The sequence below is a fragment of the Megachile rotundata genome, chromosome 3 (genome assembly GCF_050947335.1).
Source record: "Megachile rotundata isolate GNS110a chromosome 3, iyMegRotu1, whole genome shotgun sequence".
NCBI classification, from domain to species: Eukaryota; Metazoa; Arthropoda; class Insecta; order Hymenoptera; family Megachilidae; genus Megachile; species Megachile rotundata.
In genome coordinates this window covers 5237535-5261378 of record NC_134985.1, presented here as the reverse complement: position 1 = coordinate 5261378, position 23844 = coordinate 5237535, and the positions used below count along the sequence as shown (strand labels likewise).

The 23844-nt window shown below is 34.6% G+C and overlaps 1 pseudogene across 1 annotated transcript in view; it reads right to left on the bottom strand.

Annotated features, from left to right (window-relative positions):
• Nucleotides 1–515: 515 nt before the first annotated feature.
• LOC143264070 (uncharacterized) overlaps nt 516–23844 on the bottom strand; it is a 33296-nt pseudogene continuing 9967 nt past the window's right edge. Inside the window, exons 2-4 of the transcript XR_013037539.1 lie at nt 2138–2313; nt 1440–1669; nt 516–1287 (exon numbers count right to left, since the gene is read on the bottom strand). The product of XR_013037539.1 is annotated as an uncharacterized LOC143264070 (transcript). The remainder of the gene's footprint in view (nt 1288–1439; nt 1670–2137; nt 2314–23844) is intronic.

Below are 23844 nucleotides of genomic sequence, written 5' to 3'. Positions count from 1 at the left end.
TAATATAACCGTGGATAGCGGCTGTAATCGATCAGCTGTTAACCGCGTGGTGTTTTTGGCATTTTTCTTTTGTTCCTAACTCGCAATTCTTCGCTTTTCGCCTCTTACATGTATGTGATATTTTTATGTAATATATAATGTACATAAATGAATTATATTTTGAAATGGTCTGTTAGGAATTTATTAATTTGTCACAGTCGAATGATTACATAAGTATTTGTTAATATTTACAGATACAACACCAGCTGGTATGAAACATCTGTAGTCACGAAGAAATTACTACAGATGGTCATACTAAGGAGCAATAAAGGTTCTACTTTCAGATTTTATAATATGTTCGATGCATCACTGCGAGGTTTCTCGGTGGTACGTTATTATCAATTCTATTAAAAAATGACTCACCCCTCAATTTTATTTTAATCTAAATCTTCATGTTTCAGCTTTTTCAAACGTCATTATCCTACTTTATGGTGCTGGTATCCTTACAATAATGATCATCTAAATGTATAGTTATGATTCTGGAACATACCCAATTGCGTCATATTAGATAATAAAGTGTTATATGATTTTTCATCATAAGATGATTTTCAAATCATAAATTAGTAAATTAATTTCTAATAATCTGCTTTTCAGTTAACCTAAAGTAAGTCGAATATGAATTATTTTCCTGTAAAAAGGAACACATTCTAAGGTTAAAATTGGTTAATATTTTTGACATGATGTACACAAATACATCGTAATATAACGCGGCTGCATTCAAAACACAGTAAAAGCTAGAAAGAACTCTAAAAATTTCAAGTGAAAGTATCTCTTGCATCATCTAACGTTTAGGCTTAATGTTTGCAAATGGATTAGTCGTCGCAATTGATTAAATTTAGCTATTGTCTGTAAATCTTACATTCAAATTTCTCTTAGATACTACATACACACAGTTAGGTATTCACTAAGGGATTCTCGGAAGTCTCTCTACACAATAGAATAATATTTGCTAAGAAAAAATGTTGCGTTTCAATGCATTAACTCTGGAAGATATACCGATAAAGTTGCCAGAATCATTCGATATTTACTCCTCCCGCTGAATTTCCCCTGACTTCGGGCCGATTGGAAGTCAAATAGAGTTATGTTCTTTTGTCTAAATGGGTATATGTATGCACATAGCTGCTACCACACCTCCATTCCCTTGCTGGTTTGTGAGAGTCCTTCTCCAAATAGATTGAGGCACCGAGCCGTTACGAATCCGATCGAGCTGCTCTACAACTCTCAGCACCCATAATACGAAGATCACTTCTGAAACATTTAATGAAGCATTGTGAAGGCCATTTTGACAAACGTCTAAATCATATCGCGTTTCCTATTACGGACTCGTCTTGGATATTAAATATCAAATCAAAAAACTGTCCTGCGGCACGCTTCTCTCGACTACCTCACATACGTGGTACCTGTGATTGAACTTGACCCAGCTTCTTAGATTTATGGCCCACAGAAGTGTCGTCTGCCAGAGGGTCCAAGAGTTTGAATCGGACAACACATATGCCAATCCGTAGGTAGCGGTAGTCAGCTGGTACTCCCGAACTTTGCCGTGGTACGTGATACCTCACATCCACCAACTGTCAAACGTTCTTGTTACAAGGAACTGTTGCGACTTATTCGTGGTTATTATATTGGGCAACTAATGAACAATAGCAACAAAATATTACAGTCAAAAAAGCTAATTAAAAGTGATAGTAATGTGAAATGAATTTACTGCCCAGGCTGTGACATCAGTTATTATGAACTGTATATTTTATGAAAGATCATGATCGATGAAGTCGATGACATAATTGAACATTAGTTTTAATTATTCGGTTTAATTATTCAATATTTAGCTGAGTTTTGAGGGCTTTTTATTAAACATTTACACTGTACAGATATAAAGGCACTTGTACATGATCACGCTCAGCCATCTGACTCAAAGCTGTCACTTTTGCGTTCAGATGTGCGTAATTCTCAGGCTCTGATTGATCCGTGTTTTTCGTTAAAAATTCAAAAATTAAGCTTTAGTTAATAATAATTTGACAAAGAAAATAGTTGTTCATTATCACCCTAGCTAGTACTCCTTGAAATTATGCCCATTAGTATCTGAACGCACCGTACATACCTAGAATAGTGAAAGATCTTATATTTGCTACTAGACATCAGAACATACATTTGTTTTCAGGCTACAGTATTCCAGGCAAATAGTATTCATGTATAGCAAAACTTTCACATTGAAGGAGTGAAAAGTCGTCCGATTACTGCTACCAGCACTTGCAATGTTGAATGACATATCTCCACCTAAAAGCAGAAAGGTAAATATGGAGAAATATCGTTACAAGCGACTAAATAAGTAAATCATACTCTCTATAATATAAAATCATAACGTAACGGTATCACGCGTAAGGCGTAACGCTGTCACGGTTATATTGTATTCTATCATACTCTATCATACTCTCTACAGTATAAAATCATATCGTAACGGTGTCACGCGTAACGCTGTCATGGTTAGGTTAAGTTAGGTTACATCTGTCACGGTTATATTGTACTCTATAGTATATAGTATAAAATCATAACGTAACGGTGTCACTCGTAACGCTGCATCGCTTATACCATACTCTATAGCAGGGGTGGCCAAGTTCCTTGATAGTCCAAGCCATTTTTCAAAGTTTGAAATGTTTCGCGAGCCGCAATTTTCGATGGCGCAGTTTTCGATGAGTCATATTATTTCTTAACTTGAAATTTGTTACAACGTTGCACTTAGTCTTTCATATTTGTCGTTAGTAATTTCAACGACATTTTGAAACACATATGGAACGATAATAATTTTTTAAAATATAATAGCACAAAAATGAAAAGGGAACTTGGGTACATTTATCGAGAGCCACAAATAATCCTTCAAAGAGCCGCATGTGGCTCGCGAGCCGCAGGTTGGCCACCCCTGCTCTATAGTATAAAATCATAGCGTAATGTTGTCACGCCTAACGCTACCCTCTGCATTCCACAGTCCACGGTCCATCCACCATGTCACTTTGGAAGCGCATTCACACGAAATAGGCGCGAAATAGGTCAGGGAACACAGCCCCCTAGTTGTATATATTTTCATAATGAATTTAGTTCTCGCTTAGATTAAATACAGTATCGAGGAAAAGAATTTTATTCTGTTAGGAACGTGAAATTTAATCATTTCAATTTATCAGTGCGTACAAATTCATTAATTTCGTTGCGGTTTTATGATGGTATACGAAATTATAATAATAATAGAAAGTTCTTTTTTCAAAGTTAATCGCTGATTTGATTTGTTATGACTTTATATTAGAATCTTAATTTGTTGAATGCTTAATGTTTAAAAAGTCGTCATTTCGATTTTATAGCTGTCGAAAATTCAATCCTGTTATAAGGCAAGTCCATAATCTCTCGACCTAGAATTTTCTTGACCTTCTGTTTTTAAAACATAAAAATGTAGGTCTTTCAGGTTAAAAGAGAAAACACTCACTCATATACTTCGAAAAATTCTTGTTACAATGCAGTTGATGCCTGTCGATTTACTTGAATGTGTTCTTCTTTAAATAAGAGCATTCCTTCAACACACGCGCTGTCATTAGTTTCTTACATTAATAGCAAATACCAACAAAATATACATACATACGAAAAGGAAAAAGAGTTGGAATTATTTTACAAAATAAAATATGAAATAGAAAGTAAATTAATAAATGTAGAGATGATCACTAATCGATTAGGACAAAAACTCAGTCTATAATAATAACCATTTGATCAACTGAAACTGTTATAAAAATTAGTGAATAGAAAAGTACAGATTGAAAATGTGAATAATCGATATCTCAAAGGTTAGTTAACGAGTTTAATCTCAAGCTCAACAACGGTAAAAGGTCTTAAGAAAATTTATTTAAGATTTCTTCTAAGTTTTGAAAATGTGTCCATCAGCGGTCAATTTGCCATCCTACTCAGGAATTCAATACGCTACTAGTGTACTGGAAGGGATGAGACAAACTTGGTTGTTGATTAGTTAGTTTCATAAATTTAAGAAACGCTTTCTCACCGTGAACATGCTTGAGGCCAGGGGTGGGTGTAAACACGAAGTTATAAAGGTGGTTAGGAAAAGAAAAATGTTAGTTAACTTTCAGTTTCCAAACAGTTAGCCAGCCTTTAAACATTAAGTTACCAATCGATCAGAGAAGAATTAGGACTCCCTTGATCACAGTCAGTTAAGTGCAATTTAGATTAAGTCTGAATAAATCCAAGTTAACCAGGTTTTTGAACCGATTGCATTGAATAATCATATGACTATTCTGATTCTTCGAGAAAGTGACGACAGTCATGCCAAGTAAATCATTCACAAGTACATTTGGATGTACCTATACACACCGTGTGCTAACACTTATTCTGGCAGTGTGGTTTTGAATTGGCAGCGAAGATCTAACTCGATAGCTAACCATACACGATACACCAGATATGAATTTAAGAATCTGAGTTTTGGGAGATGGGGGAATGTAGGATTTGAACATTTGAAACTTTTAGAATTCGAAAACGTAGAAATTGTTAATTAGAAAATTTAGAGATATCGGGATTGAGTACCTGAGAATTTATAAATTTTTAAATATTAAGGCTGGAAAATTTAGGGATTTAGAAATTTAAGAACTTCTAATAACTTTAATAAATTGGGAACTCGGAATCTGGGGATGCAGGAATTTGTTATTGTGGAATTCGTCAACTAAAGAACTTCAAATATAGGTTTTCAAAAATTTAGGAATTCAGAAATGTTGACTCAGGAATTTGAATTCTGCGATTCGAATAATAAATGTGCATACTTGTATCTGACGTTTGAAAAAATCAATTTCATATCTGTTCGTAGTGTTCAAATTAAATACATTTTTCAGAACTATTTTTCGTAGTAACTGTCACTTTATTAAATTCGCGTATTCGTTTCTCTCAGTGCATGTTTTACGCGCACATTGTTCCTAAATATTATTCGCATCACCATTACAAATGCATTTTTAACGAAGACCGTTTTCATTTTCAGAGTCTGTATGATCAACCGTGGTATTTTGCTGTATTTTTACTTTTCAATGAACGTTGACCTTGTCCTCAGCAACATTATTATCGAATTCTTTTTCGAAAATGCATATCAAAGCGCTGTCTTCTATATGGAGCTATTGCTCTATGTTGATTATTCTGTTTCAAGCGCACCATTCTCGTAAAACATTTCCTTGTATGTTTGCACTTATCATTTTGATGATAGTTTCTGTCCATAATCTATTAGTTCCAAACTTTTAAATTCTCACACTTTGAGTTTAAAAATATTACAAATATAAAATTTTCTAATTTAGAGGTTTAATTTTCTACATTACCCTATATTCAAATTTGCCACTTTATCAAGGCGCAAGGTTTCAAAGGATAAGAGGCACCTAGATAAGGGGGTCAAAAGTGCCACTAAAAACACATTAATCAACGAACATATCAATCAGTAGACCGTTTAAAGGAAGTCGCTTCTGCTAAGTATCAAGCCACTATCCCTACTTGAAGGGTACAGGGCGAATTGCAATTTATAGTTTAAGCTTCATGTCTTTTGTTGTGCCGAAGAGAACAGAAAATTTTATAAAAAATTAAGGATATTCTCCTCTGCTGCGAATTTTGTGAATTTTCCAGAATTTTTAACCACAAAATAAAATTTGTTTAAATTCTAAAAGTTTAAAAATAATTTTTTTTTAACAGAAATGATGAAATGACCACATTTATACTTTTGCAAGATACTGATAGAAGTACCTTTTCTTAACTATGGGAGGTGGGGGACAGATGCAAAATTTAAATACTGAAATCTTGTAATAATATTATCTTAATCTTTCATAACCATCTTCATATTTTTATAGTTTTGTAGCCTATTAAAATTATTAATATACAATTTTGCAAATTCCTTATAACACGTATCATACATATCAAAATTGCACATCGATATTTTCTAACTTTTCATTCAGAATGGTGTTACTCGTACGAAAATATTAATAACATGATGTATTTTTAACCTCGTGAAAATACATCATAATACTAGTGCTACATCGAAATTAGTACAGGGAAAAGTTGTTTACTTCATTCATATCATGAATGCAAAAATATTTTAGAATGAATGTGCAACATATACTAGTTAGGTTCAAATATAGAGAATTTGAAAATTTGCTGCGGAAAGTCAAAACATACATGACACTTCATAGTTCCTAACCAAACGTATATTTCTAAGTACTTTCTGCTTTTTCTACAATCTTCAGTTTTTTCAGGATCTCGTACAAGTCTGGTTCGTGTCAGATTTGGCATTTGCCAGCCAGACTTGTACAGGCCTATGTTTTTCCGTTTTCCGTTGACTTTCTTTTTTACCCCTCCAACTTTCGATTGTGTACTTTTCCTTTTCTTCTCCTATTTCTATCTCTACGCAAAGGGACATAAAAACCCTGGTTATCGCGCCGCTCGAGACATTCGTTATTTTGGCGCCGCCATGTTTACATCCGCAAAATTCACTGACACTCTTGTTATCTTGTTATTGGTTAATCCTCATTATTTATTAAAATATATTTGTTAAGCAAACTGATTTTTTTCATCCACACACACCTACCTCCTCAGTTTCGACACATTCAAACTGCACGATGGCACAGCACACCATGCACCATAAAGTCATGATACCTATTAACTCATAAATGTTGAGATTTAAAAAAGGCAATAAGATAATAAACCACGCTTTAGCATCCACTATAAACCAAGACTAAAACCGTCACTCTTAATCCACGACCGCGGTCCGTTACAGGCCCATAACAAAATTTCTGGAAAAACCCCAAACATAACGTTTCCCTTGTTATCCCAACTACCAGTTTCCTTCCTCCACATTTGCTAATTTCTAAGACCCCTAACCCAATCACAACTAAAAATTTCCCTCTTTTGCATAGTTCCTTCCTACTTTTCCTACCATTCCACTATCGATTCTTCTTCCAAAAAGCTTTCCTTTTTGAGAAAAAACGAAGTAACGGCAGAACAAATTCAAACACCAACCTAAACACATCTTTAAAATTTATCATCAAGAGTTAGGTTAAAATAAACTAAGTGTTAAGTTTTAACAATTCACCATTTCTTTCACACCACTCCAAATTCGTCTTCACGACATTAAGTTGCCGTCGAGCACTGCGGTCAATTAGTAACTCGATTAACTTTTATCTCATCGCGCGAGTTCGTGACCGTACACAAACAGTTCCTTATGAAAGATTGTTCACAATCGCGAATACTCTTGCGTTTGGTTTCCAGCGAAATTATATGTATGTTATATGTATGAAGCGGTTTCGTCTCTAGTTGAGATAGGCAACAACTTGTTGCGCGAAATAGAGGAAACCGAGTCATAACACGTCACTCAATAAGTCTCCGGTCTAACTAAGAAAAACAAATTTTTTTTTAGAAATTCCACTTTAATCATCAATATACATTCTTTCCAATGTGATCCATTGATTCCAACGCACCTCTAACTTTTCAATTCCCTTTATATTAAACGATTTGTCTTTGCCCCCAAAATAAGCTTCAGTTTCCGCAATCAGTTCTTCATTTGAGCCAAATTTCTTTCCCTAGAGCATTTTTTTCATATCTGCAAAGAACCAGTAGTCGCTGGGGTCCAAATCTGGGGAGTACAGTGTGTGGGGAAACAATTCAAAACGTAATTCATTCAATTGAACCGTCGTGTTCATTGACTTGTGACACGGCGCATTGCCTTCGTGAAACAGCAAACGCGGCACCCACTTTGAAAGCAATTTGCACATGCCCAAATTTTCATGCAAAATTGTGAAGACACTACCTTCTGATATCTTCAAGGCATCAGCTATCTCACACAACTTTAGTTTACGGCCCTATAAAACTATTTTGTGGACATTTTTTATGTTTTCCGGAACGACTGTTGATTTTGGGCAACCAGAGCGTTCAGCATCATCGGTGCTTATATGACCGCGTTTAAATTCAGCATACCAGTCAATGATAGTTGATTTTCCTGGTGTAGAGTCCCTATAATGCTTATGAAGTCACTTTTTGGCTTCAACAGTATTTTTTCCGATTAAAAAACAGTGTTTAATCAACACACGAAATTCCTTTCTATCCATTGTCTTCAAAATTACGAAACTGGGGTACTAAAATGACTGTAACTTCTAAACTATTGGTCAGAATACCCTGAAATTTTGACACGTACTGTTTGAAGGTTAGTATTATTCGAAAATAACGTGGGTCTGTTACCAGTATCGCCATATATGTGTCAGACCGGGGACTTATTGAGTGACGTGTTACAACAGTCAGACATGGAGGGAAAGTTGAACAACATTAAATTTCCATAACGCTGTAAGGGGTCATCCATGCCATGCCAACAACTCGTGCTAGTAACATTACCAATAGTCGAATTTTTACATTTTTCGTTTATCTATGTCTAGCCTGTCGTTGAAAAGAAAAAATGGTTTCGTGGTGAAGTAAGGTAAAGTAAGGAACATAAAAATTCGACTACGTACTGGCAATTCTATTAGCAGGATTTAGTAGCATACTGTAGACGGCTCCTAAAAAACCATTTGTTTTGCAAGATGCTTGAACATAAGTGCAGCCATATTATGCGAAAAAACACACATGTGTTGTTACAAAAAAAACAATATTATTTTCTGCATCGATCAATTAATAGCGTACTTATTTGCCAGGTGTAACATACATCTAGAGTAGTACTGTAGGATCTAGTAATAAGCCAAATGAGATGATGTGATAATGTGATATACGATGTCTCGTGCTGGTTTACAACTACAGTTTTCGATCTTCATGGTAAAGTAGATCATTTGGGATAATATTATTTCAGAACTCTAGATTCCTAACTTCCAAATCACTTCATTTCTATATTCCTAAATTCTTAGATATGAGAATCAGTGATATGACAGTGACAATTGATATCACTGTGTATATAATGTCACAGTTTAATGTATCGAATTATATACATACGCAACAAATCTATCATATCTGATACTGAAGGCAATGTACACTGATATACCACTACTGATATCGTTCTATTTCTCAATACGTGTTTTCTCTTCGAAGAAAATAAATCGACTGCGGACTTTTTGCGGATTTTTATGCGTATTGCATAAAAATATAATGATTTAACTTTACTCAGAAACTTTTCTTCTTTCGCCTTTTCTTCTACCCTATCATTTTCATAATGACACTATTATGCCACCACGATACAACTACGCATCGCGTTACTCGCCCCTACCTTCGTATGAATAAGTAATTCCGCAGTCGTACAACCTGCCAATCACTCTATTGCATTGAAAGAATTTTTATTTCACTTGATATTATTCACTTCACATATTTCACTTAAAAATCTTTCGAAGAGATAATATTTGCAAAGAGTGAAGTGTAATGGAGGGTGCATTGGTGTCTTGAAGATCAGAAGTATTTGAGCCACTGCACGCGATGGTAGAAATATATAGATATTACAAGTGGTGTAGGTTCTTTCTGTCGGTGATAGGACTTTGGCCATACACAAGTAAAAAACTTCGACTCTTGCAAAATAGCATCGTCAGCCTCAGTACTTGGCTATTCGTAATTTCACAGGTATGGGTTATTAAGTTTATTTCACGTACTGATTGCTATGTCCACGACAGTTTTTTGCACGTTACGCATAGGAATAAAGTTTTATAAGGAAGACCTAGAATATTAGATATCAACTAAAACATTCAGTTTATCGGTTGCAAATTAGAAAGGTTTACGGGTGCAGTAGATCAAGGGCAGTAGTGTATGGATTTGCTGATGTCAGGAAATTTGACCTTCTGTCTCTCTTTCTTTTCCATTTGCCGTCCTCTTTTATGTTAAAAACTTTAATCACTCGTTACATACGCAATTGTTAATGTAATTATATCATGTTTGGTGTCATTTTAATCAGGAATCCTAGACAAATACAACAGTAAAAGTTTCATGAAAAAATAGTAAGGAATAAGAAAGTTGCAATCTTTTCCTTTGCTTGCTCACTGATATTTGATCCTCGTCGTTTCGACGACTTATCGTGTTTCATTTTTGACTGATTAGGATGGGAATCTCTCCAGTAGTGGGAATAGTATTTTAACATTTGCGGAGATAATAGTGTAGTACGTAATCGGTGAATGTAAAATAAATCTAAAAAAATGTAATTCGCTGGTTAATATCTTTGGAAATTAGCATTACAATGAATCCCACCTAAGTTTGATTCTCTTTCAATCTGTTAGAATAAAAACACGAACCGGAAGGGAAACTTGAAGGAAATAGTGAACCGGGTTTTTGAGTAAACTGTACGTGGTCTATTTCTGATAGAAAATGCAATTTATTCTGACGTGTGTTCGTTCAAAACGTTTCGATGACTCTGCGGGCCTGTCCTGTTCCGCTAGCCCTGCATCGTACGCCTCAGTCCTACAGACGAGGGTGGGGGTGACAATTAATGTTGTCCATGCCCTGCCTGTAGTCCTGCCAGTTTCGCCACAGGAAAATTCCACCACGTCTTACAAATCCTAACTACGCTTTTACAAAATTAACAAGATTCAATATTCCAAATGCCTATGGTTTGATACTCTTTCAAGGATAACGCAGCGATGAAATTTAACAAGATTAATTCGTTTATAGTCTACTGTTGCAATAAATCCTACGTAAATGTGATTCTGTTTCTAAACTTACCTAGATATGCTTCTACAAAATTAACAAGATTGATACTTTAAATCAATGTTAGGTTTTAGAATACGTGTTAGAGAGGATTAGACATCAGGCCAAGTTTTGGGCACAATAGTTTGTAATTTTTAGGTCCTTTAGAAAACATTTGTTAATTTCAATAGCTTTTGACTTGTAGCAGAAATAGGACCCAAGGAGTCATTACATTCTAGCGAGTTTTTTCTTGATTTATTGCCAGTACAGTATTCTCTCCGTAAATGTTAAAAAGATCTCGTAAATGTTAAAAAGATCTCGTAAATGTTAAAATGAGATCCCCACTACTGGGGGGATCCCCCTCGAAATCAGTCAAGAATGAAAGCCGATCAGTCGCCGAAACGACCAGGATCGACTATCGCTGAGACACATGCTAATGCAAGCAAAGGAAAAGATTGCAGCTTTTTTATTTCTTACTATTTTTTCATGTAACTCTTACTGTCGTATTTGCCTAGTTTTCCTGATTAAAATGACACCAAACATGATATAATTACATTAACAATTGTATGTGTAACGAATGAATAAAGTTTTTAACATAAAAACGGAAAGCGAATGGAAAAGAAAGAGAGGCAGACGGTTGAAGCGTCCGGCAAATATGAAAGACTCACGCGTGTCCTGTCTATTAAATTCAAGACTCAAAATTCTTTATTTTTGGTTTTTCGTCAATGGAACTTTTACCATCGTATTTGTCTCGTTTTTCTGATGCAAATGGCACCAACCAGGATGTAATTTGAGTTATATTTATTTGCAATATCTTATTGTAGTAAAGTCATCGATGTACGTTCAACATTTGAAATAACAAATAAATATATGAAAGTAAAAGTGGTACAAAACTCTGCAGGCGAAGAGGAAACAGCACCCCCATGAAAAGATTTAAAAAATTCCGAAAATTGATGAAGTTACCTATAGGGGATTTTTTTCAAAAGGCGGTACAAACGAACCCTTTGAGGTACAAACGAAAGTAAAGGTGGTACAAACCTCTAGGGACGAATTGGAAACAGCACCCCCAAGAAGATTTGAAAAATTCCCAAAATTGACGAAGTTACCTCTAGGGGATTATTTTCAAAAGGCGGTACAAACGCACCCCTTGGAGTACAAACGAAAGTGAGGGTGGTACAAACGGGTACAAACGACTAGGAAACAGCACCCGCAAGAAGATTTGAAATATCTCAAAAAATGGCGAAGTTACCCCTTGGGGATACTTTCGAAAGGCGGTACAAACGCAACCCTTGGGGTACAAACGAAAGTGAGGGTGGTACAAACCTCTACGGACGTCCCTTTTTATGATGGCTTTGAAAGAATTAAAAAATGTTAAAGTGGGGTGCTGGGGTATTTTTCACCCCCTAGTAACTTTTCACCCCTTAGGGTACAAACGAAAACAAAGGTGGTACAAACGGGTACAAACGATGCTAAATACGATGCAATTGAAAGAAATAAAATTTTTGAAAGTCGGGTGCTAAGTTCAGGTAGGTCCAAATGGCGTGTACCCACTTTCGAATGAAGAACTGAGAATCGTTTTTTTGAGAATCGGAAAACTGTTCCGGTTATTGTACTTATTTGAAGACTTCTAGCTTGCTCGACTTTGAAAACTACTCTAGGCGAATTTCGCTCGGTCTTTTATACTCATGATTCCTTCACTTTTCAAGGTTCTAGAAAACCACCCCTATGCTGAACGTATATAATTTTACATGTAATTTTATATATAATTCTTAATCAGACATTAATTACTGAAGCGAATGATTCTATTACATCGGCAATATCGTGTTCTGATAAATAGTAAACGTTTTTAATACGAAAATAATAGTTTAATAACATTTTAAACAAAAAATACATTTGTTATCCTTTTCTATATATTGCGCACGAATTCTTCAAGGACCTGGTCTAAACGTAGAAGCATGCGGTGCATCTAGAATATTCCATAGAATAATTTTGCAATTTAAAATATATTTAGTTCAATAAAATTGTACGATCGCGAACTCGGATGGTGGTAAATGAAAATATAGTTTGAGCTCCTACTCGATCGCTGTGCTCGACGGCAACTTAATGTCGTGAGGACGAGTTTGTATGGTGTTAAAAGATTACTGGTGTTTAAACTTAACACTTAGTTTATTTAAACTAACTCTTAATTCTAACTGCTACAAATGTGTATGTCGGTGATTTGACTTGATTTGATGTTTTGCTTGTTCTGATGTTTAATTCGATCTGTCTGTGTTTCGGTGTGTTTCTAAGAAGGAAAACTTATTGAGAGATGTCTGTGGTGGGATGATGGGAAAAGGAGGAAGGTACTATGTAAAAAAGAGGGAATTTTGGAGTTTTGATTGGGTTAGGAGTTCTGGAAATTAACAAGGGTGGAAGGAAAGAGTGGAGGAAAAAAAGGTGGCAGTAGGGATGGCAAGGGAAACGGTACTTCTTGGGTTTTTCCGGAATTTTTATGATGGGTCTGTAGCGGTACGCGGATTGGGATTAGGACGGATGACTTCAGGATTGCTTTATGATGGATGCTAAAATGTATTTTCCTATTGCCTTTTTAAGAGTCGAGGTTAATGATGAGACAGGTATAGCGACCCTAAGTTGTACGGTGCTGTGCCATCGTACAAAAATAATACCTGATTTTGATTATTGATAATTCTAGCTAACATAATATCAGCAAGCTTTATATATACTCATTGATTTAGTTAGTTAATAATTCAAATATCTAATAACATTGTAAATGAAAAATATATTTTCTATCCTTTTCTAAAAATTGCCCATTTCGGAATATTCCATACAAAATATGTACATTCTTCTATTTATTCAACTAAATAAAATAATACATAAATCTCGTGATCAATAATTCAATTTAACATTTAATTCATTAACTTGTAAATCATATACATTACTGTCTCGAAATAAGCAATACGCTTGGGACCGCTAGTTGCTTATTTCGAAGGTGGTACGCTATTCGGCTTGCGTTTGTTTTTTATATCACTATGTGATAGGATATTGTCAATTTGAGCTTCGTTGGCCTTATGCCGCTCCGCCGCACCTTAGCTTTCGCTTATATCGGCAGGTGTTGAAAATTCATAGACTCACCATTGCACAAGAGTCAGGACCCAGTCCAACCAACAAGGTAGGAAGACATCATTTGACTCCGTTGCCTGCTGTAAGGAATTTTATTCTAGGTTCCGTTACTGCTATTGGGCTAGACAGCACCCAACAGACTGGAGGGAATCACATCACTATGTGATAGAGTCAGAAAATAATACCGGGTGTCCCGTAACTAGTGTTATTCCCTGAAAGGGGTAGTAGAGGACGTCATTCTGAACAAGATTTTCCTTTGCAAAAATGGGGTTTGAAGCTTCGTTTTTGAATAATTAAGCAAAAACACGGACCAATCAGAGCGCGCTCAGACGCGAGAGCGACAGCTTCGAAAATGACAGTCGTGATCGTGAACAAGCGTATCGATACCACGTCGGTATAACGTCGGTATGATAGAAAGCTGTTAGATAAAAGTTACATTGAAAAACGAATGAAAAAATGTGAATTATTATTGAATTATCATTTATTAATGCATAAGAAATGAAGAAAGTAGTCCTTACTCGCGTAATCAGAATAAGTCGAATTTATTCGATACATTTATTTGTTAGCGCAAAGAAATAATAGATAAAATATGGAAAATTATTCTCGTTAGATATTGTGATGTTGAAAAAAAACAAATTCTTATTTTTAAAAAATGAAATAACCTTTCCATTCAACAAATAAAAATTTGAATTTGAATAATTAACAAATTTAAATGTAACTCACTCATTGAACCGTAAATAATCACGATGAAAATACATCTCTATCACCGGGTTGATCCACCGATTCTAACTGATAGCATAAATAAATCACTGTACAGAAACTCTCAAAAAACGCTCAAGTAACTTCACTGTTATCTTTCATTATTAGTTTTTATTATCACTTTTCTCTGTCACTTTTTACTAATTTTCACTAATTTTCTGTATTAGTCCGACACGTAAATAGGACGAATGAAAACACGTGAACGAATTCATAAATAATTTACACTATATTATCTTGAAAGCAAGAAAACAGAATTTTCGGTTAGAAACAACGATACATTTTATTTCGACACGTTTCTTTCGACAATAAACGACGACTGTTGATCGACGTCGCAGTCGTTCAACAGATCATCGTTGCATGGCAACCGTTCACGACATATGCCTCGCGATCGAGAACGAAACAGCGATCCGTGGCCAGTGTAACAATGTCTTCTAATAAAATATGTAATATAACTTCGATTTCTCAATTCGGATACTTTATGATGGGAATATAGCGTATCGTCAAACATACATATCTATGAATAATCGTTTACGCGTTTTCATTCGGTCCGTTTACCGGTCGTGCTTATGTTGTGCAATTATTAGAAGGAGACAGTGAAATAAATTGAGAGTTCATTGACCCTGCTAGGACATCAGCTGTTGATACTCTGATCGGTGGATCTACCCAGTGACACAAATATTTTTTATCGAAGCTAGTTTCTTCATGAATCAATGGGTAAGTTTTATTTAAGATGTTTTTGTATTTTTAAAATTAAATGTACGCAGCAATTGATTTATTTCATTTCAATGAGGTACTGCATTAGATATTCCATTCCAGTTTTATCCCATTTCATAGACAATTCGTTTTGAAATGTGAATTTATTCGTTTACTTCATTCGAAGAGTCGAAAAATTAATTGTCTTGAATTTATTCTTTTTTTTTTTTCGAAGGCGTAAAATAAATACAATATACTTGGTCTGGGTAAACAACAACTAATTGGTTTATCTCTCATTCATGAATTACAAAGAATTTAATATTATTCTTAACTTCTTAATTCATTATTCGATTTAACTTTTACCTAATAGCTTCCTGTTATACCGACGATATACCGACGTTATACCGACGTGGTATCGATACGCTTGTTCACGATCACGATCGACTATCATTTTCGAAGCTGTCGCTCTCGCGTCTGAGCGCGCAAAATCCTCGCGCTCTGATTGGTCCGTATTTTTGCTTAATAATTCAAAAACGAAGCTTCAAACCCCATTTTTGCAAAGGAAAATCTTGTTTAGAATGACATCCTCAACCACCCCTTTCAGGGAGTAACACTAGTTACAGGACACCCTGTATACATACATGTTCTGTTCTCTTCCCGCGACTCTTTCCATAACTTCTGCTTTAGGAACATCTCACTCCGTCGCCGATCTCTCACTCGGTGGCGGACTTCAATCAAAGAAGTGGGGATAAAAATTTGCTAATTTCGAAGCTCCAAACTGTTACTTGTTTCGAGGCAATACTGTAATAATATAATATTCGTAAATTAAAAAATGTTCATTTACTACCGACAGCTAAATTAATTCTTATGATAACAATGTCGCGGTAGGTAAAAGAAAAATACTGTTGATAATTAGAAACTAAAATATTAATTGGGAAAAATAAAAATGAAATTGTCATGGTGATACGAATGAAATGCAACAAAAATTCTTCAGGGATGTTACAGACCTGTACGATATACGCAAAATTTTATACCCCGAAAGATTTGCTAATATAAAACGATTACTGTACTAAAAAAGGAAGGAGGACTTCAAGGCTCTCGCTTCACATTTTCGTAAAGTTACAACATATTATTAATACACAACAGACGTACGGTTTGTCACGATACAATGGATATACATTGTTTTATAATACAATGGTATGTTCTGATGTTTTTCAAATAACACTTGACAGTAATAATAATAATAATATTTTTAGTCTTTAGCTTTCTTCGCTGCAGAGAGAAATCTGTTTCGTCTACTTTGGATAACATCATTTATAGCAATAACAACGTCCGCACTTACAAAATACCACATAACCTGGTATCAAATGAATAATGTAAGCTCGGTATGGAAGTTGAATTCATGTTAATGGAATATTTATCTAAATATAACTATAAAATGCAGATAAAGGAATTTCTAAATCGAGTCAGGCTTCATTGGAAAACGAATAATAAAGAGATACTTCGAATCATGCGAATACGTGCCTTTCACGGAAAACATCTAATAATAATTTTTACGGGTGAGGATAATATTGAATAGTTTGAAACTCCGAAAGTGTTTTAGTGAATTCATAATACGTTTTGCAGCTTTTGTTTACCCCTCAGCGTGTATGGCGATGCTATATCCCATTTTTCCTATTATTTTGGACAAAATTTTACCATTAAATGAATCTCGCCCAGTAAAATTTCCAGTAGATGTGGAATTCTTTATTGACGAAAAACAACATCCAATTATCAAAATATTTTTGCTATATTTGTTGCTGATGATTAACGTAACTATATTTGTTGGGACGGAATCACTAATGATTATGATCATCTCGCATATCACTGGTTTATTCGAAGTTGCTAGGTATTACATAAATTATTATTTGTAAAATAATTATTTGTATTATTTGTAAGATGCACGTACAATCTACATAGAATGAAACAAGATCTTCGAAAATAGTAAAGAATACTTCAAACGTGACGTGACTGCTATTAGTATATGAATACATCGTACGTCTTAAATGATATGTTGTTTTTGAATTATGAGTTTCTTAATCCTTATAAGACGTGAACTCCGTTTTTCAAACCCTACTGAAAACAATGTGATTATTCATTTCTTTCTCCACATTCTCATACATAATTATTCAATTGAAATGATAGAACATAACCTAACCTAACATGATAGAAGGGTCTAATTATGCATTATGAACACGCAAAAAATAAACAGATTTATAGATTTAAGATCGAACGCATGTCTTTAACGCAGTTTGCAAACACGGAATATGTAATTTTCAGTAGTGTGAAATGAAATATAACCAGTAAACAGTTTTTTAAAAGGAACATTAGAATTTTGTTTTCTAGGTTGCATCACGCAGCAAACACTACAAGCCAGATAAATTGTTTTGGTTAGGTCTTAATATATTTAAATAAATTAATTTTATACTTTTATTATCCTGAATTATCTACAGTATTCTCTCCGTAAGTGTGAAAAGGTCTCTACCGTCAGAGTAAAAATTTTATCTTCACTATTCAGAGAATTCCTCTCAGAATTAGTCAAACAACGATGAAATATCGGTGAAATACATACTAATTTAAGCGAAGGAAAAGATTACAATTTTTATATTTCTTATTATTTTTTCATGAAATTAGCAGAATCATAATTACTTATATAAGAGGTGATTAAAGTTTTTAATATGTAAGAGGACGGCGAACAAAAAGAAAGAAAGGTAGAATGTTGAAGCGGTCGGCAGACACGAAAGACTCGTGCATGTTCTTTCTTTTAAATTCAAAAATCGAAATTCTTTATTTTTTATTTTTCGTGAATGAAACTGTTTGCCGAATCTCAGTCCCTCTTTGTTTTTGTGCCGCTATCCTTTTCTACGTTTGGCTCACTACAAAGAATGTAGTACCTATTTTATAAATGTGAAACTTCAAACCTGAAGTTTTCACACTTATGGAGAGAATACTGTATTTCGTGTTTCTAATAGTTCGTTAATTTATCGTTCTTAGTTATCATTTCCAAAAAGCCATTCTTTCGGAATCCTCTGTGTCGCATCTTGGGCAAGATTCTGCAAATAACGAAAGTATCAGTTATATAGTTAATGGTGTTATTGCACATCGAATGGCACTTCAGTGAGTATTTTTCTTTTATATGTATACTAATCAATTCCGGCCTGCAATAATTTAAAATTTTTAACTAGAGATTCTCAGCCTTTTCTTCATGTTAATGCTTTTGTAAACAGTGGTTTTCTTTATTGACACCATAACATTTTCTGCTACAATGTACAACGCGCACTATAATCTTGATAGAAACAATAAACCATAATTAACCTAAAAATAAAGATTAAGTAATAAATGTGAATAAAATTTTCGTGTGGTTCATTACTTTTTCACTTTTCGCATAATTTCAGTCGTGTTTCATTGTGTTCCTGCAACTTACTACTTTTAGTGAACTTATTCTATACAAAATACATATGTATATTTGAAAGAAATATTAATAATTGTTAATTAGTCTTTTTCCCCTATATTGTAAAGATATACAGAAAGACAAACAAACGTTTAAATTTTCTAAATATGTTTATTACTATCGGCTGATTTCCTTCTTCACTACCGAATGAAAACAAAAATAGTAATGTCGGTCCCCGTGTTGTTCTGATTCTTTTTATGGGGAACGAATTCCTACCTCTTGGAGAGAAACTAATGTCACATTGTTGCACAGTGCCAAGGTGGCCAGGCTATATGACCAGGTTCCATATAGGCCAATTACCATTCTAATCGTGAGAGGCTAACTTTCATTTTTAGCGTGGGTTGTTAATGGGGCTGCCGAAGACAGCTACGGTCACCGCCATGTCGATAATAAACTCAGTCACTCACTTTTATAAAATTTACCTGTAATCAATGGTACTTGCTTATGCCAATCTACTCGTGGTGACTGTTTAAATATCGAGGAGCAATCGACTGTATAATTATAAATCCACCTTATAATTTTATCGACCCGAAGAAGGTCATGCTTAACGCGTAGGGGACCCTATCATGACTTTTGTAAGGAAGTAATATTTTACTTAACTTATTACGTATATTTTTGAAGATTTGTACGTGACATAAACAACCACGGCAAGATATACGCTTTTAATAGTATGTTTGGTGTGATTGCCGTAAGCATTCATTTGTTTTGCGTGAGTAATTCAAATTGTATCACATTATACCAGATAGTATGGACATAATTTTTTTTTAAAGAAGTCCATAGTAAGAATTTAGAAATCGTTTTGTTTGTTATAGCTGTCTCAAACGGTGTTTCGAACAGCAGATATTAAAGACACAATCTTATCCATGTTACTGATCGTTTCTATATTGGGATACATGTTTTGGATGAACCTTCTAATAGAATACATGATCCAAAGCGCTGGCAGCATCTCCCATGCAACGTAAATGTATTATAGTGTTATTTGCACAAATGTTTGTGTGCTGATTTTTACCGTGTTGATCCCATACCGTGTATGTGTTGAATTTGATCATATTTATGTTTGCAATGGTAAAAGTTCTCAAAGGTTAGACTAAACTAATATGTATGTTTGTCGCAAATACGGTACATAATTTTGACGGCATTTCAACGAACTTAACGTAAACTCTCAAAGTTTAGAAGAAATCAAATATTCATGACATTATACATTCTTAATAGCTCCTAATATTGTTTTCATTGATTTTTACCATTATTATCATAGTCTTTAATGTGCTCTAACATTTCAATATTCAAAAACTTGCGTCGTTATTTGTCACGCTATGTTAGAATCGCAATCGTTTAGTCATTTGTCCAAGGATTTCACTTGCAATGTTAAGAAACTATTAAAAGAAATTTCTTTCAAATAACACTTTTCAGGTCGTACTCCTTCTCGTTTAATTTAGTAGTGTATAGTTGTCTATAATTATAGGTATAACACCAATTGGTACGAAACATCTGTAGCAACGCAGAAATTACTACAGCTGATCATATTGAAAAGCAACAGTGGATTAACTGTTAAGTTTCTGAGCGTCTATGTTCCGTCAGTCGAAGGTTTTGCTATGGTATGTTTAATATCCAAGTACGATCCTCGAAAGACAATATTCTGTATTGGATCCTCATTTTTTAGCTTCTAAAGGCGTCGATATCTTACTTTACTGTTCTGCTGTCTTTACAGTGAACCTTCTACTTCTTTGGTAAAGTAAAAGTTTAAAGTAAAAGAAATAATAAATTTCTTTTATTTAGTCGTGCATTATTATTCCTTATTTCCGCCCTAACGTTACGATGTTCAATGTATAACTATTAAAAATTAATTGCTAATAAAATGTTAAATAAAATGTATAAAGCAATGTTATACTAATTCCTCGTTATCAACTGCGTAATAAAAAATTACATATTATTAAAGATTAAATTGCTTAAAGATTTGAATTATATATTTTACATCTTTTTTTAGTTGACCCTCATTAATTTTAGATACATTTTTTGTGGGACAGGACTCTTCATATGCCAATGTGACCAGGAATATTTATTAAATTAATAAAAATGTGAAAAAAACTATGTGTAACTATAAAGACTGACAAGGGACATCACCAGGTGTTACACGCGGATTTTAATGAAATTTAAATATGTGGTAGCTTTTCAAAAATCATTTGACACGTATTTTTTCATATCTGCTGGCATGCATGTTGAGGGGGTGAAAATAGCCCTCAAAGTTCGGGGCTGAAAACACGTTTCCTTCAATATCTCGGAAACTAGAGGGTGTAGGAAGGTGAATTTTTTTTTAAACTGTGTAATTTTTAGTCAGAAATTTAGCCAAGGACGAAAATTTCGGGAGAAATTATTTACTTAAATAATATATTAATAATTGAATTTTCTTCAATTTTTCACTTTAAATGCAGTTCGTTTTTTTGCAGTTTTGCAATAATTATTACCTCGTAGAAGTAATGATCATCCCCAGAAATAGCCACGGTCAAGGGTTGACGCATGAAGAATTTCCGCGTATTTTGGAAACTATTCGTAGCACGTACTTATTAAAAGTAGTCTTTAAAAATATTAAAACTTGGCAAGAAAGCAAAGGTAGATCCGAATAAACTCAAGGTTCTGGGGTAAGTGCCGAGAGGTCAAACTCAGTCCTCTTACCAAAGGCAAGGATGCCTTCCCCACTCCGTGGCCAGATCCTTAAGGAACAACGTTCCTATATCTTTAGGTAAAGGAATAACAAACTGACAAAGAACACAGTCCTGCGACATCTGATGACCACTCGACTCCAAGTCAATAGCCATCATCTGTCGCCTCACTTAGACTCTCATAAACAACCTTTCGCTTAAACCTCACACGGTCTATCCCTATCATAAATCGTTCAAAGGCAAAATAGCACAGGCTAATTGCCCTCGACGACGCTCCAAAATACGTTGACGCTAACATACTAAGCTAAAAAAACACACTGACCCTGACTACGATAGTTGAAAATAGTCGGAGGCGAAAATACTGAGGTATTTTTAATTTTGCGCCGCCTCCGAAAAGGTTGAAATGTATTTAATATGCTACCTAACGAGTAAATAGGTTTCATTCATATCTGTTACGTAATTGTATGATTGAATGAAATAGAAATTACTTCATTAGGAAATAGAAATTATTTTATACTTTTTAGTGCATTTCGAAGTCGGCGTATTTTTTTTCTTAAAATTATTTTATTTCACGCTTTTTAGTGGAATGGGGAGAATTGTATAGGATACTGTGAGACAGTTCTTCTGGGCTTTTTTTTTGTCTGTGTAAATGCCATGAACATAATTAAGTAAAAGACAACATGGATATTGGTTTTTCAATTTTTATTTTTCGCTAATATCTCGAAAACTAAAGCTTCCCGTCAATTATGCATAAGGAAAAGGTTGTTCAGAACCATGCCCCTAACAACATAATCGTTAAAATCGTTCGAAGTTGATTTCAAAGGTTAACAACAATTTTTCGCTAATATCTCGAAAACTAAAGCTTTCCGCGAAATTTGTATATGAACAAAATTGTTCAGAATCATATTCGTGATATGATATTAAAAGCGCACTAAAATCGAAAAAAGTTTATTTAAAAAGTTGCCGGTTGTTTTGCAATAACAATACTTTGCAATTAAAAAATGAAAATTTTTTTTATAATGGTACCAATGGGGAGTCAGAACCTACCAAATGCAAAAGGTTTCGTTCCGACTGGTCCACCCAGCTAGGCGTAATCGGCGAACATACATAGAAAAAAAAAAAAAAAGAAAGAAATATACTGATCGAATTGAGTAACCTCCTCCTTTTTCGAAGTCGGTTAACCCTTAAGTGCATAGGTAACAAAAAATCCCGTAAATGCATAAGTGGGGTCCCTAATGGACCCCAGATTAAAATGTACTTAATTGAGAAAACAGAGGAATGACATCTAAGAATCTTTATTGTAGAAGTAAAAACAAGTATTTTAATCCAAACATATAATCGGAAAGTCATAACAGAAAACAAAATTTCCAACCTTTCGCTTAGACGTCACGCAGTCTATCCCTGTCATAAATCGTTCAAAAGCAAAATAGCACAGGCTAATTACCCCCGACGACCCTCTAAAATACGTTGACGCTAACATATGTGTTCAATGAGATACTAAATATTAGGAACATGAATGCATACATGAGGTCCATTGAGGACCCCACTTACCTAATTCTGTGCTAACTTAGTTTAAAGCAACAATTTATATCTGTAAACACATTGAGCATAACATAAATGTAGACAGAAGCAAATAGCTGTACTTTCAGTTCACAAATGGCGCGGTTAAAAATGTTTACACAAAAAATGTAACACTGGGGTCCTTTGCGGACTCCACTCATGCATGTAGGAATAGTATTTGTAGAAGTATCCTTTTATTTATTTAATAGCACACAATAACAATTATAAACAAGAACACAATGGAACACAATATCGTATTGAACTTTAAACGTAAATCGTAAAACGTAAAACTAATTCGTAATTCGCGGCGTTTATAATACGTCTTGACCGTTCCGTTTCCGTTTCTAAACTAACTCCACAACAACACTTTTTTCTAAACGCTAGCAACTACTTCCGCTTAACATTTCACACTGCTTTCATAAATCGTCATTCACACTTGCAATCATACATATTGTTCGCGCCCGAATGCTCGGATAAGTATGATGATTGAGGTAGGGAAAAGTGATGTTCACAATTGCAAAGTGGACTGTATATAAAACTTTACTGTTAAAACTTAGACGCGTGACTTACATGTATTAAGGGTCTGTCCCTTCGAAAATACACGTTCGAGTCCGTAAGTGTCCGACGGTCGGAACACTAGCAAGCCCCTGTGGCTGTTGAGAAATTTCTGACGCTTTCCACGAAAATTAGGAATAAGGTAAACCCTTGAAGGTTCCCCTTCCAGAGATGTTAGACATTTTGGCGCTCAAGTGGGGTTGAGAACTTTCCCTATTTTTACCATGTGACAGGCAACTGTGATGTTTTGCACAGTTTTCTAATTTCTCTGCCTGCCACATGGTTTATAACATTGACCTAGACCCGAGTCAACCCTGGCCCAAC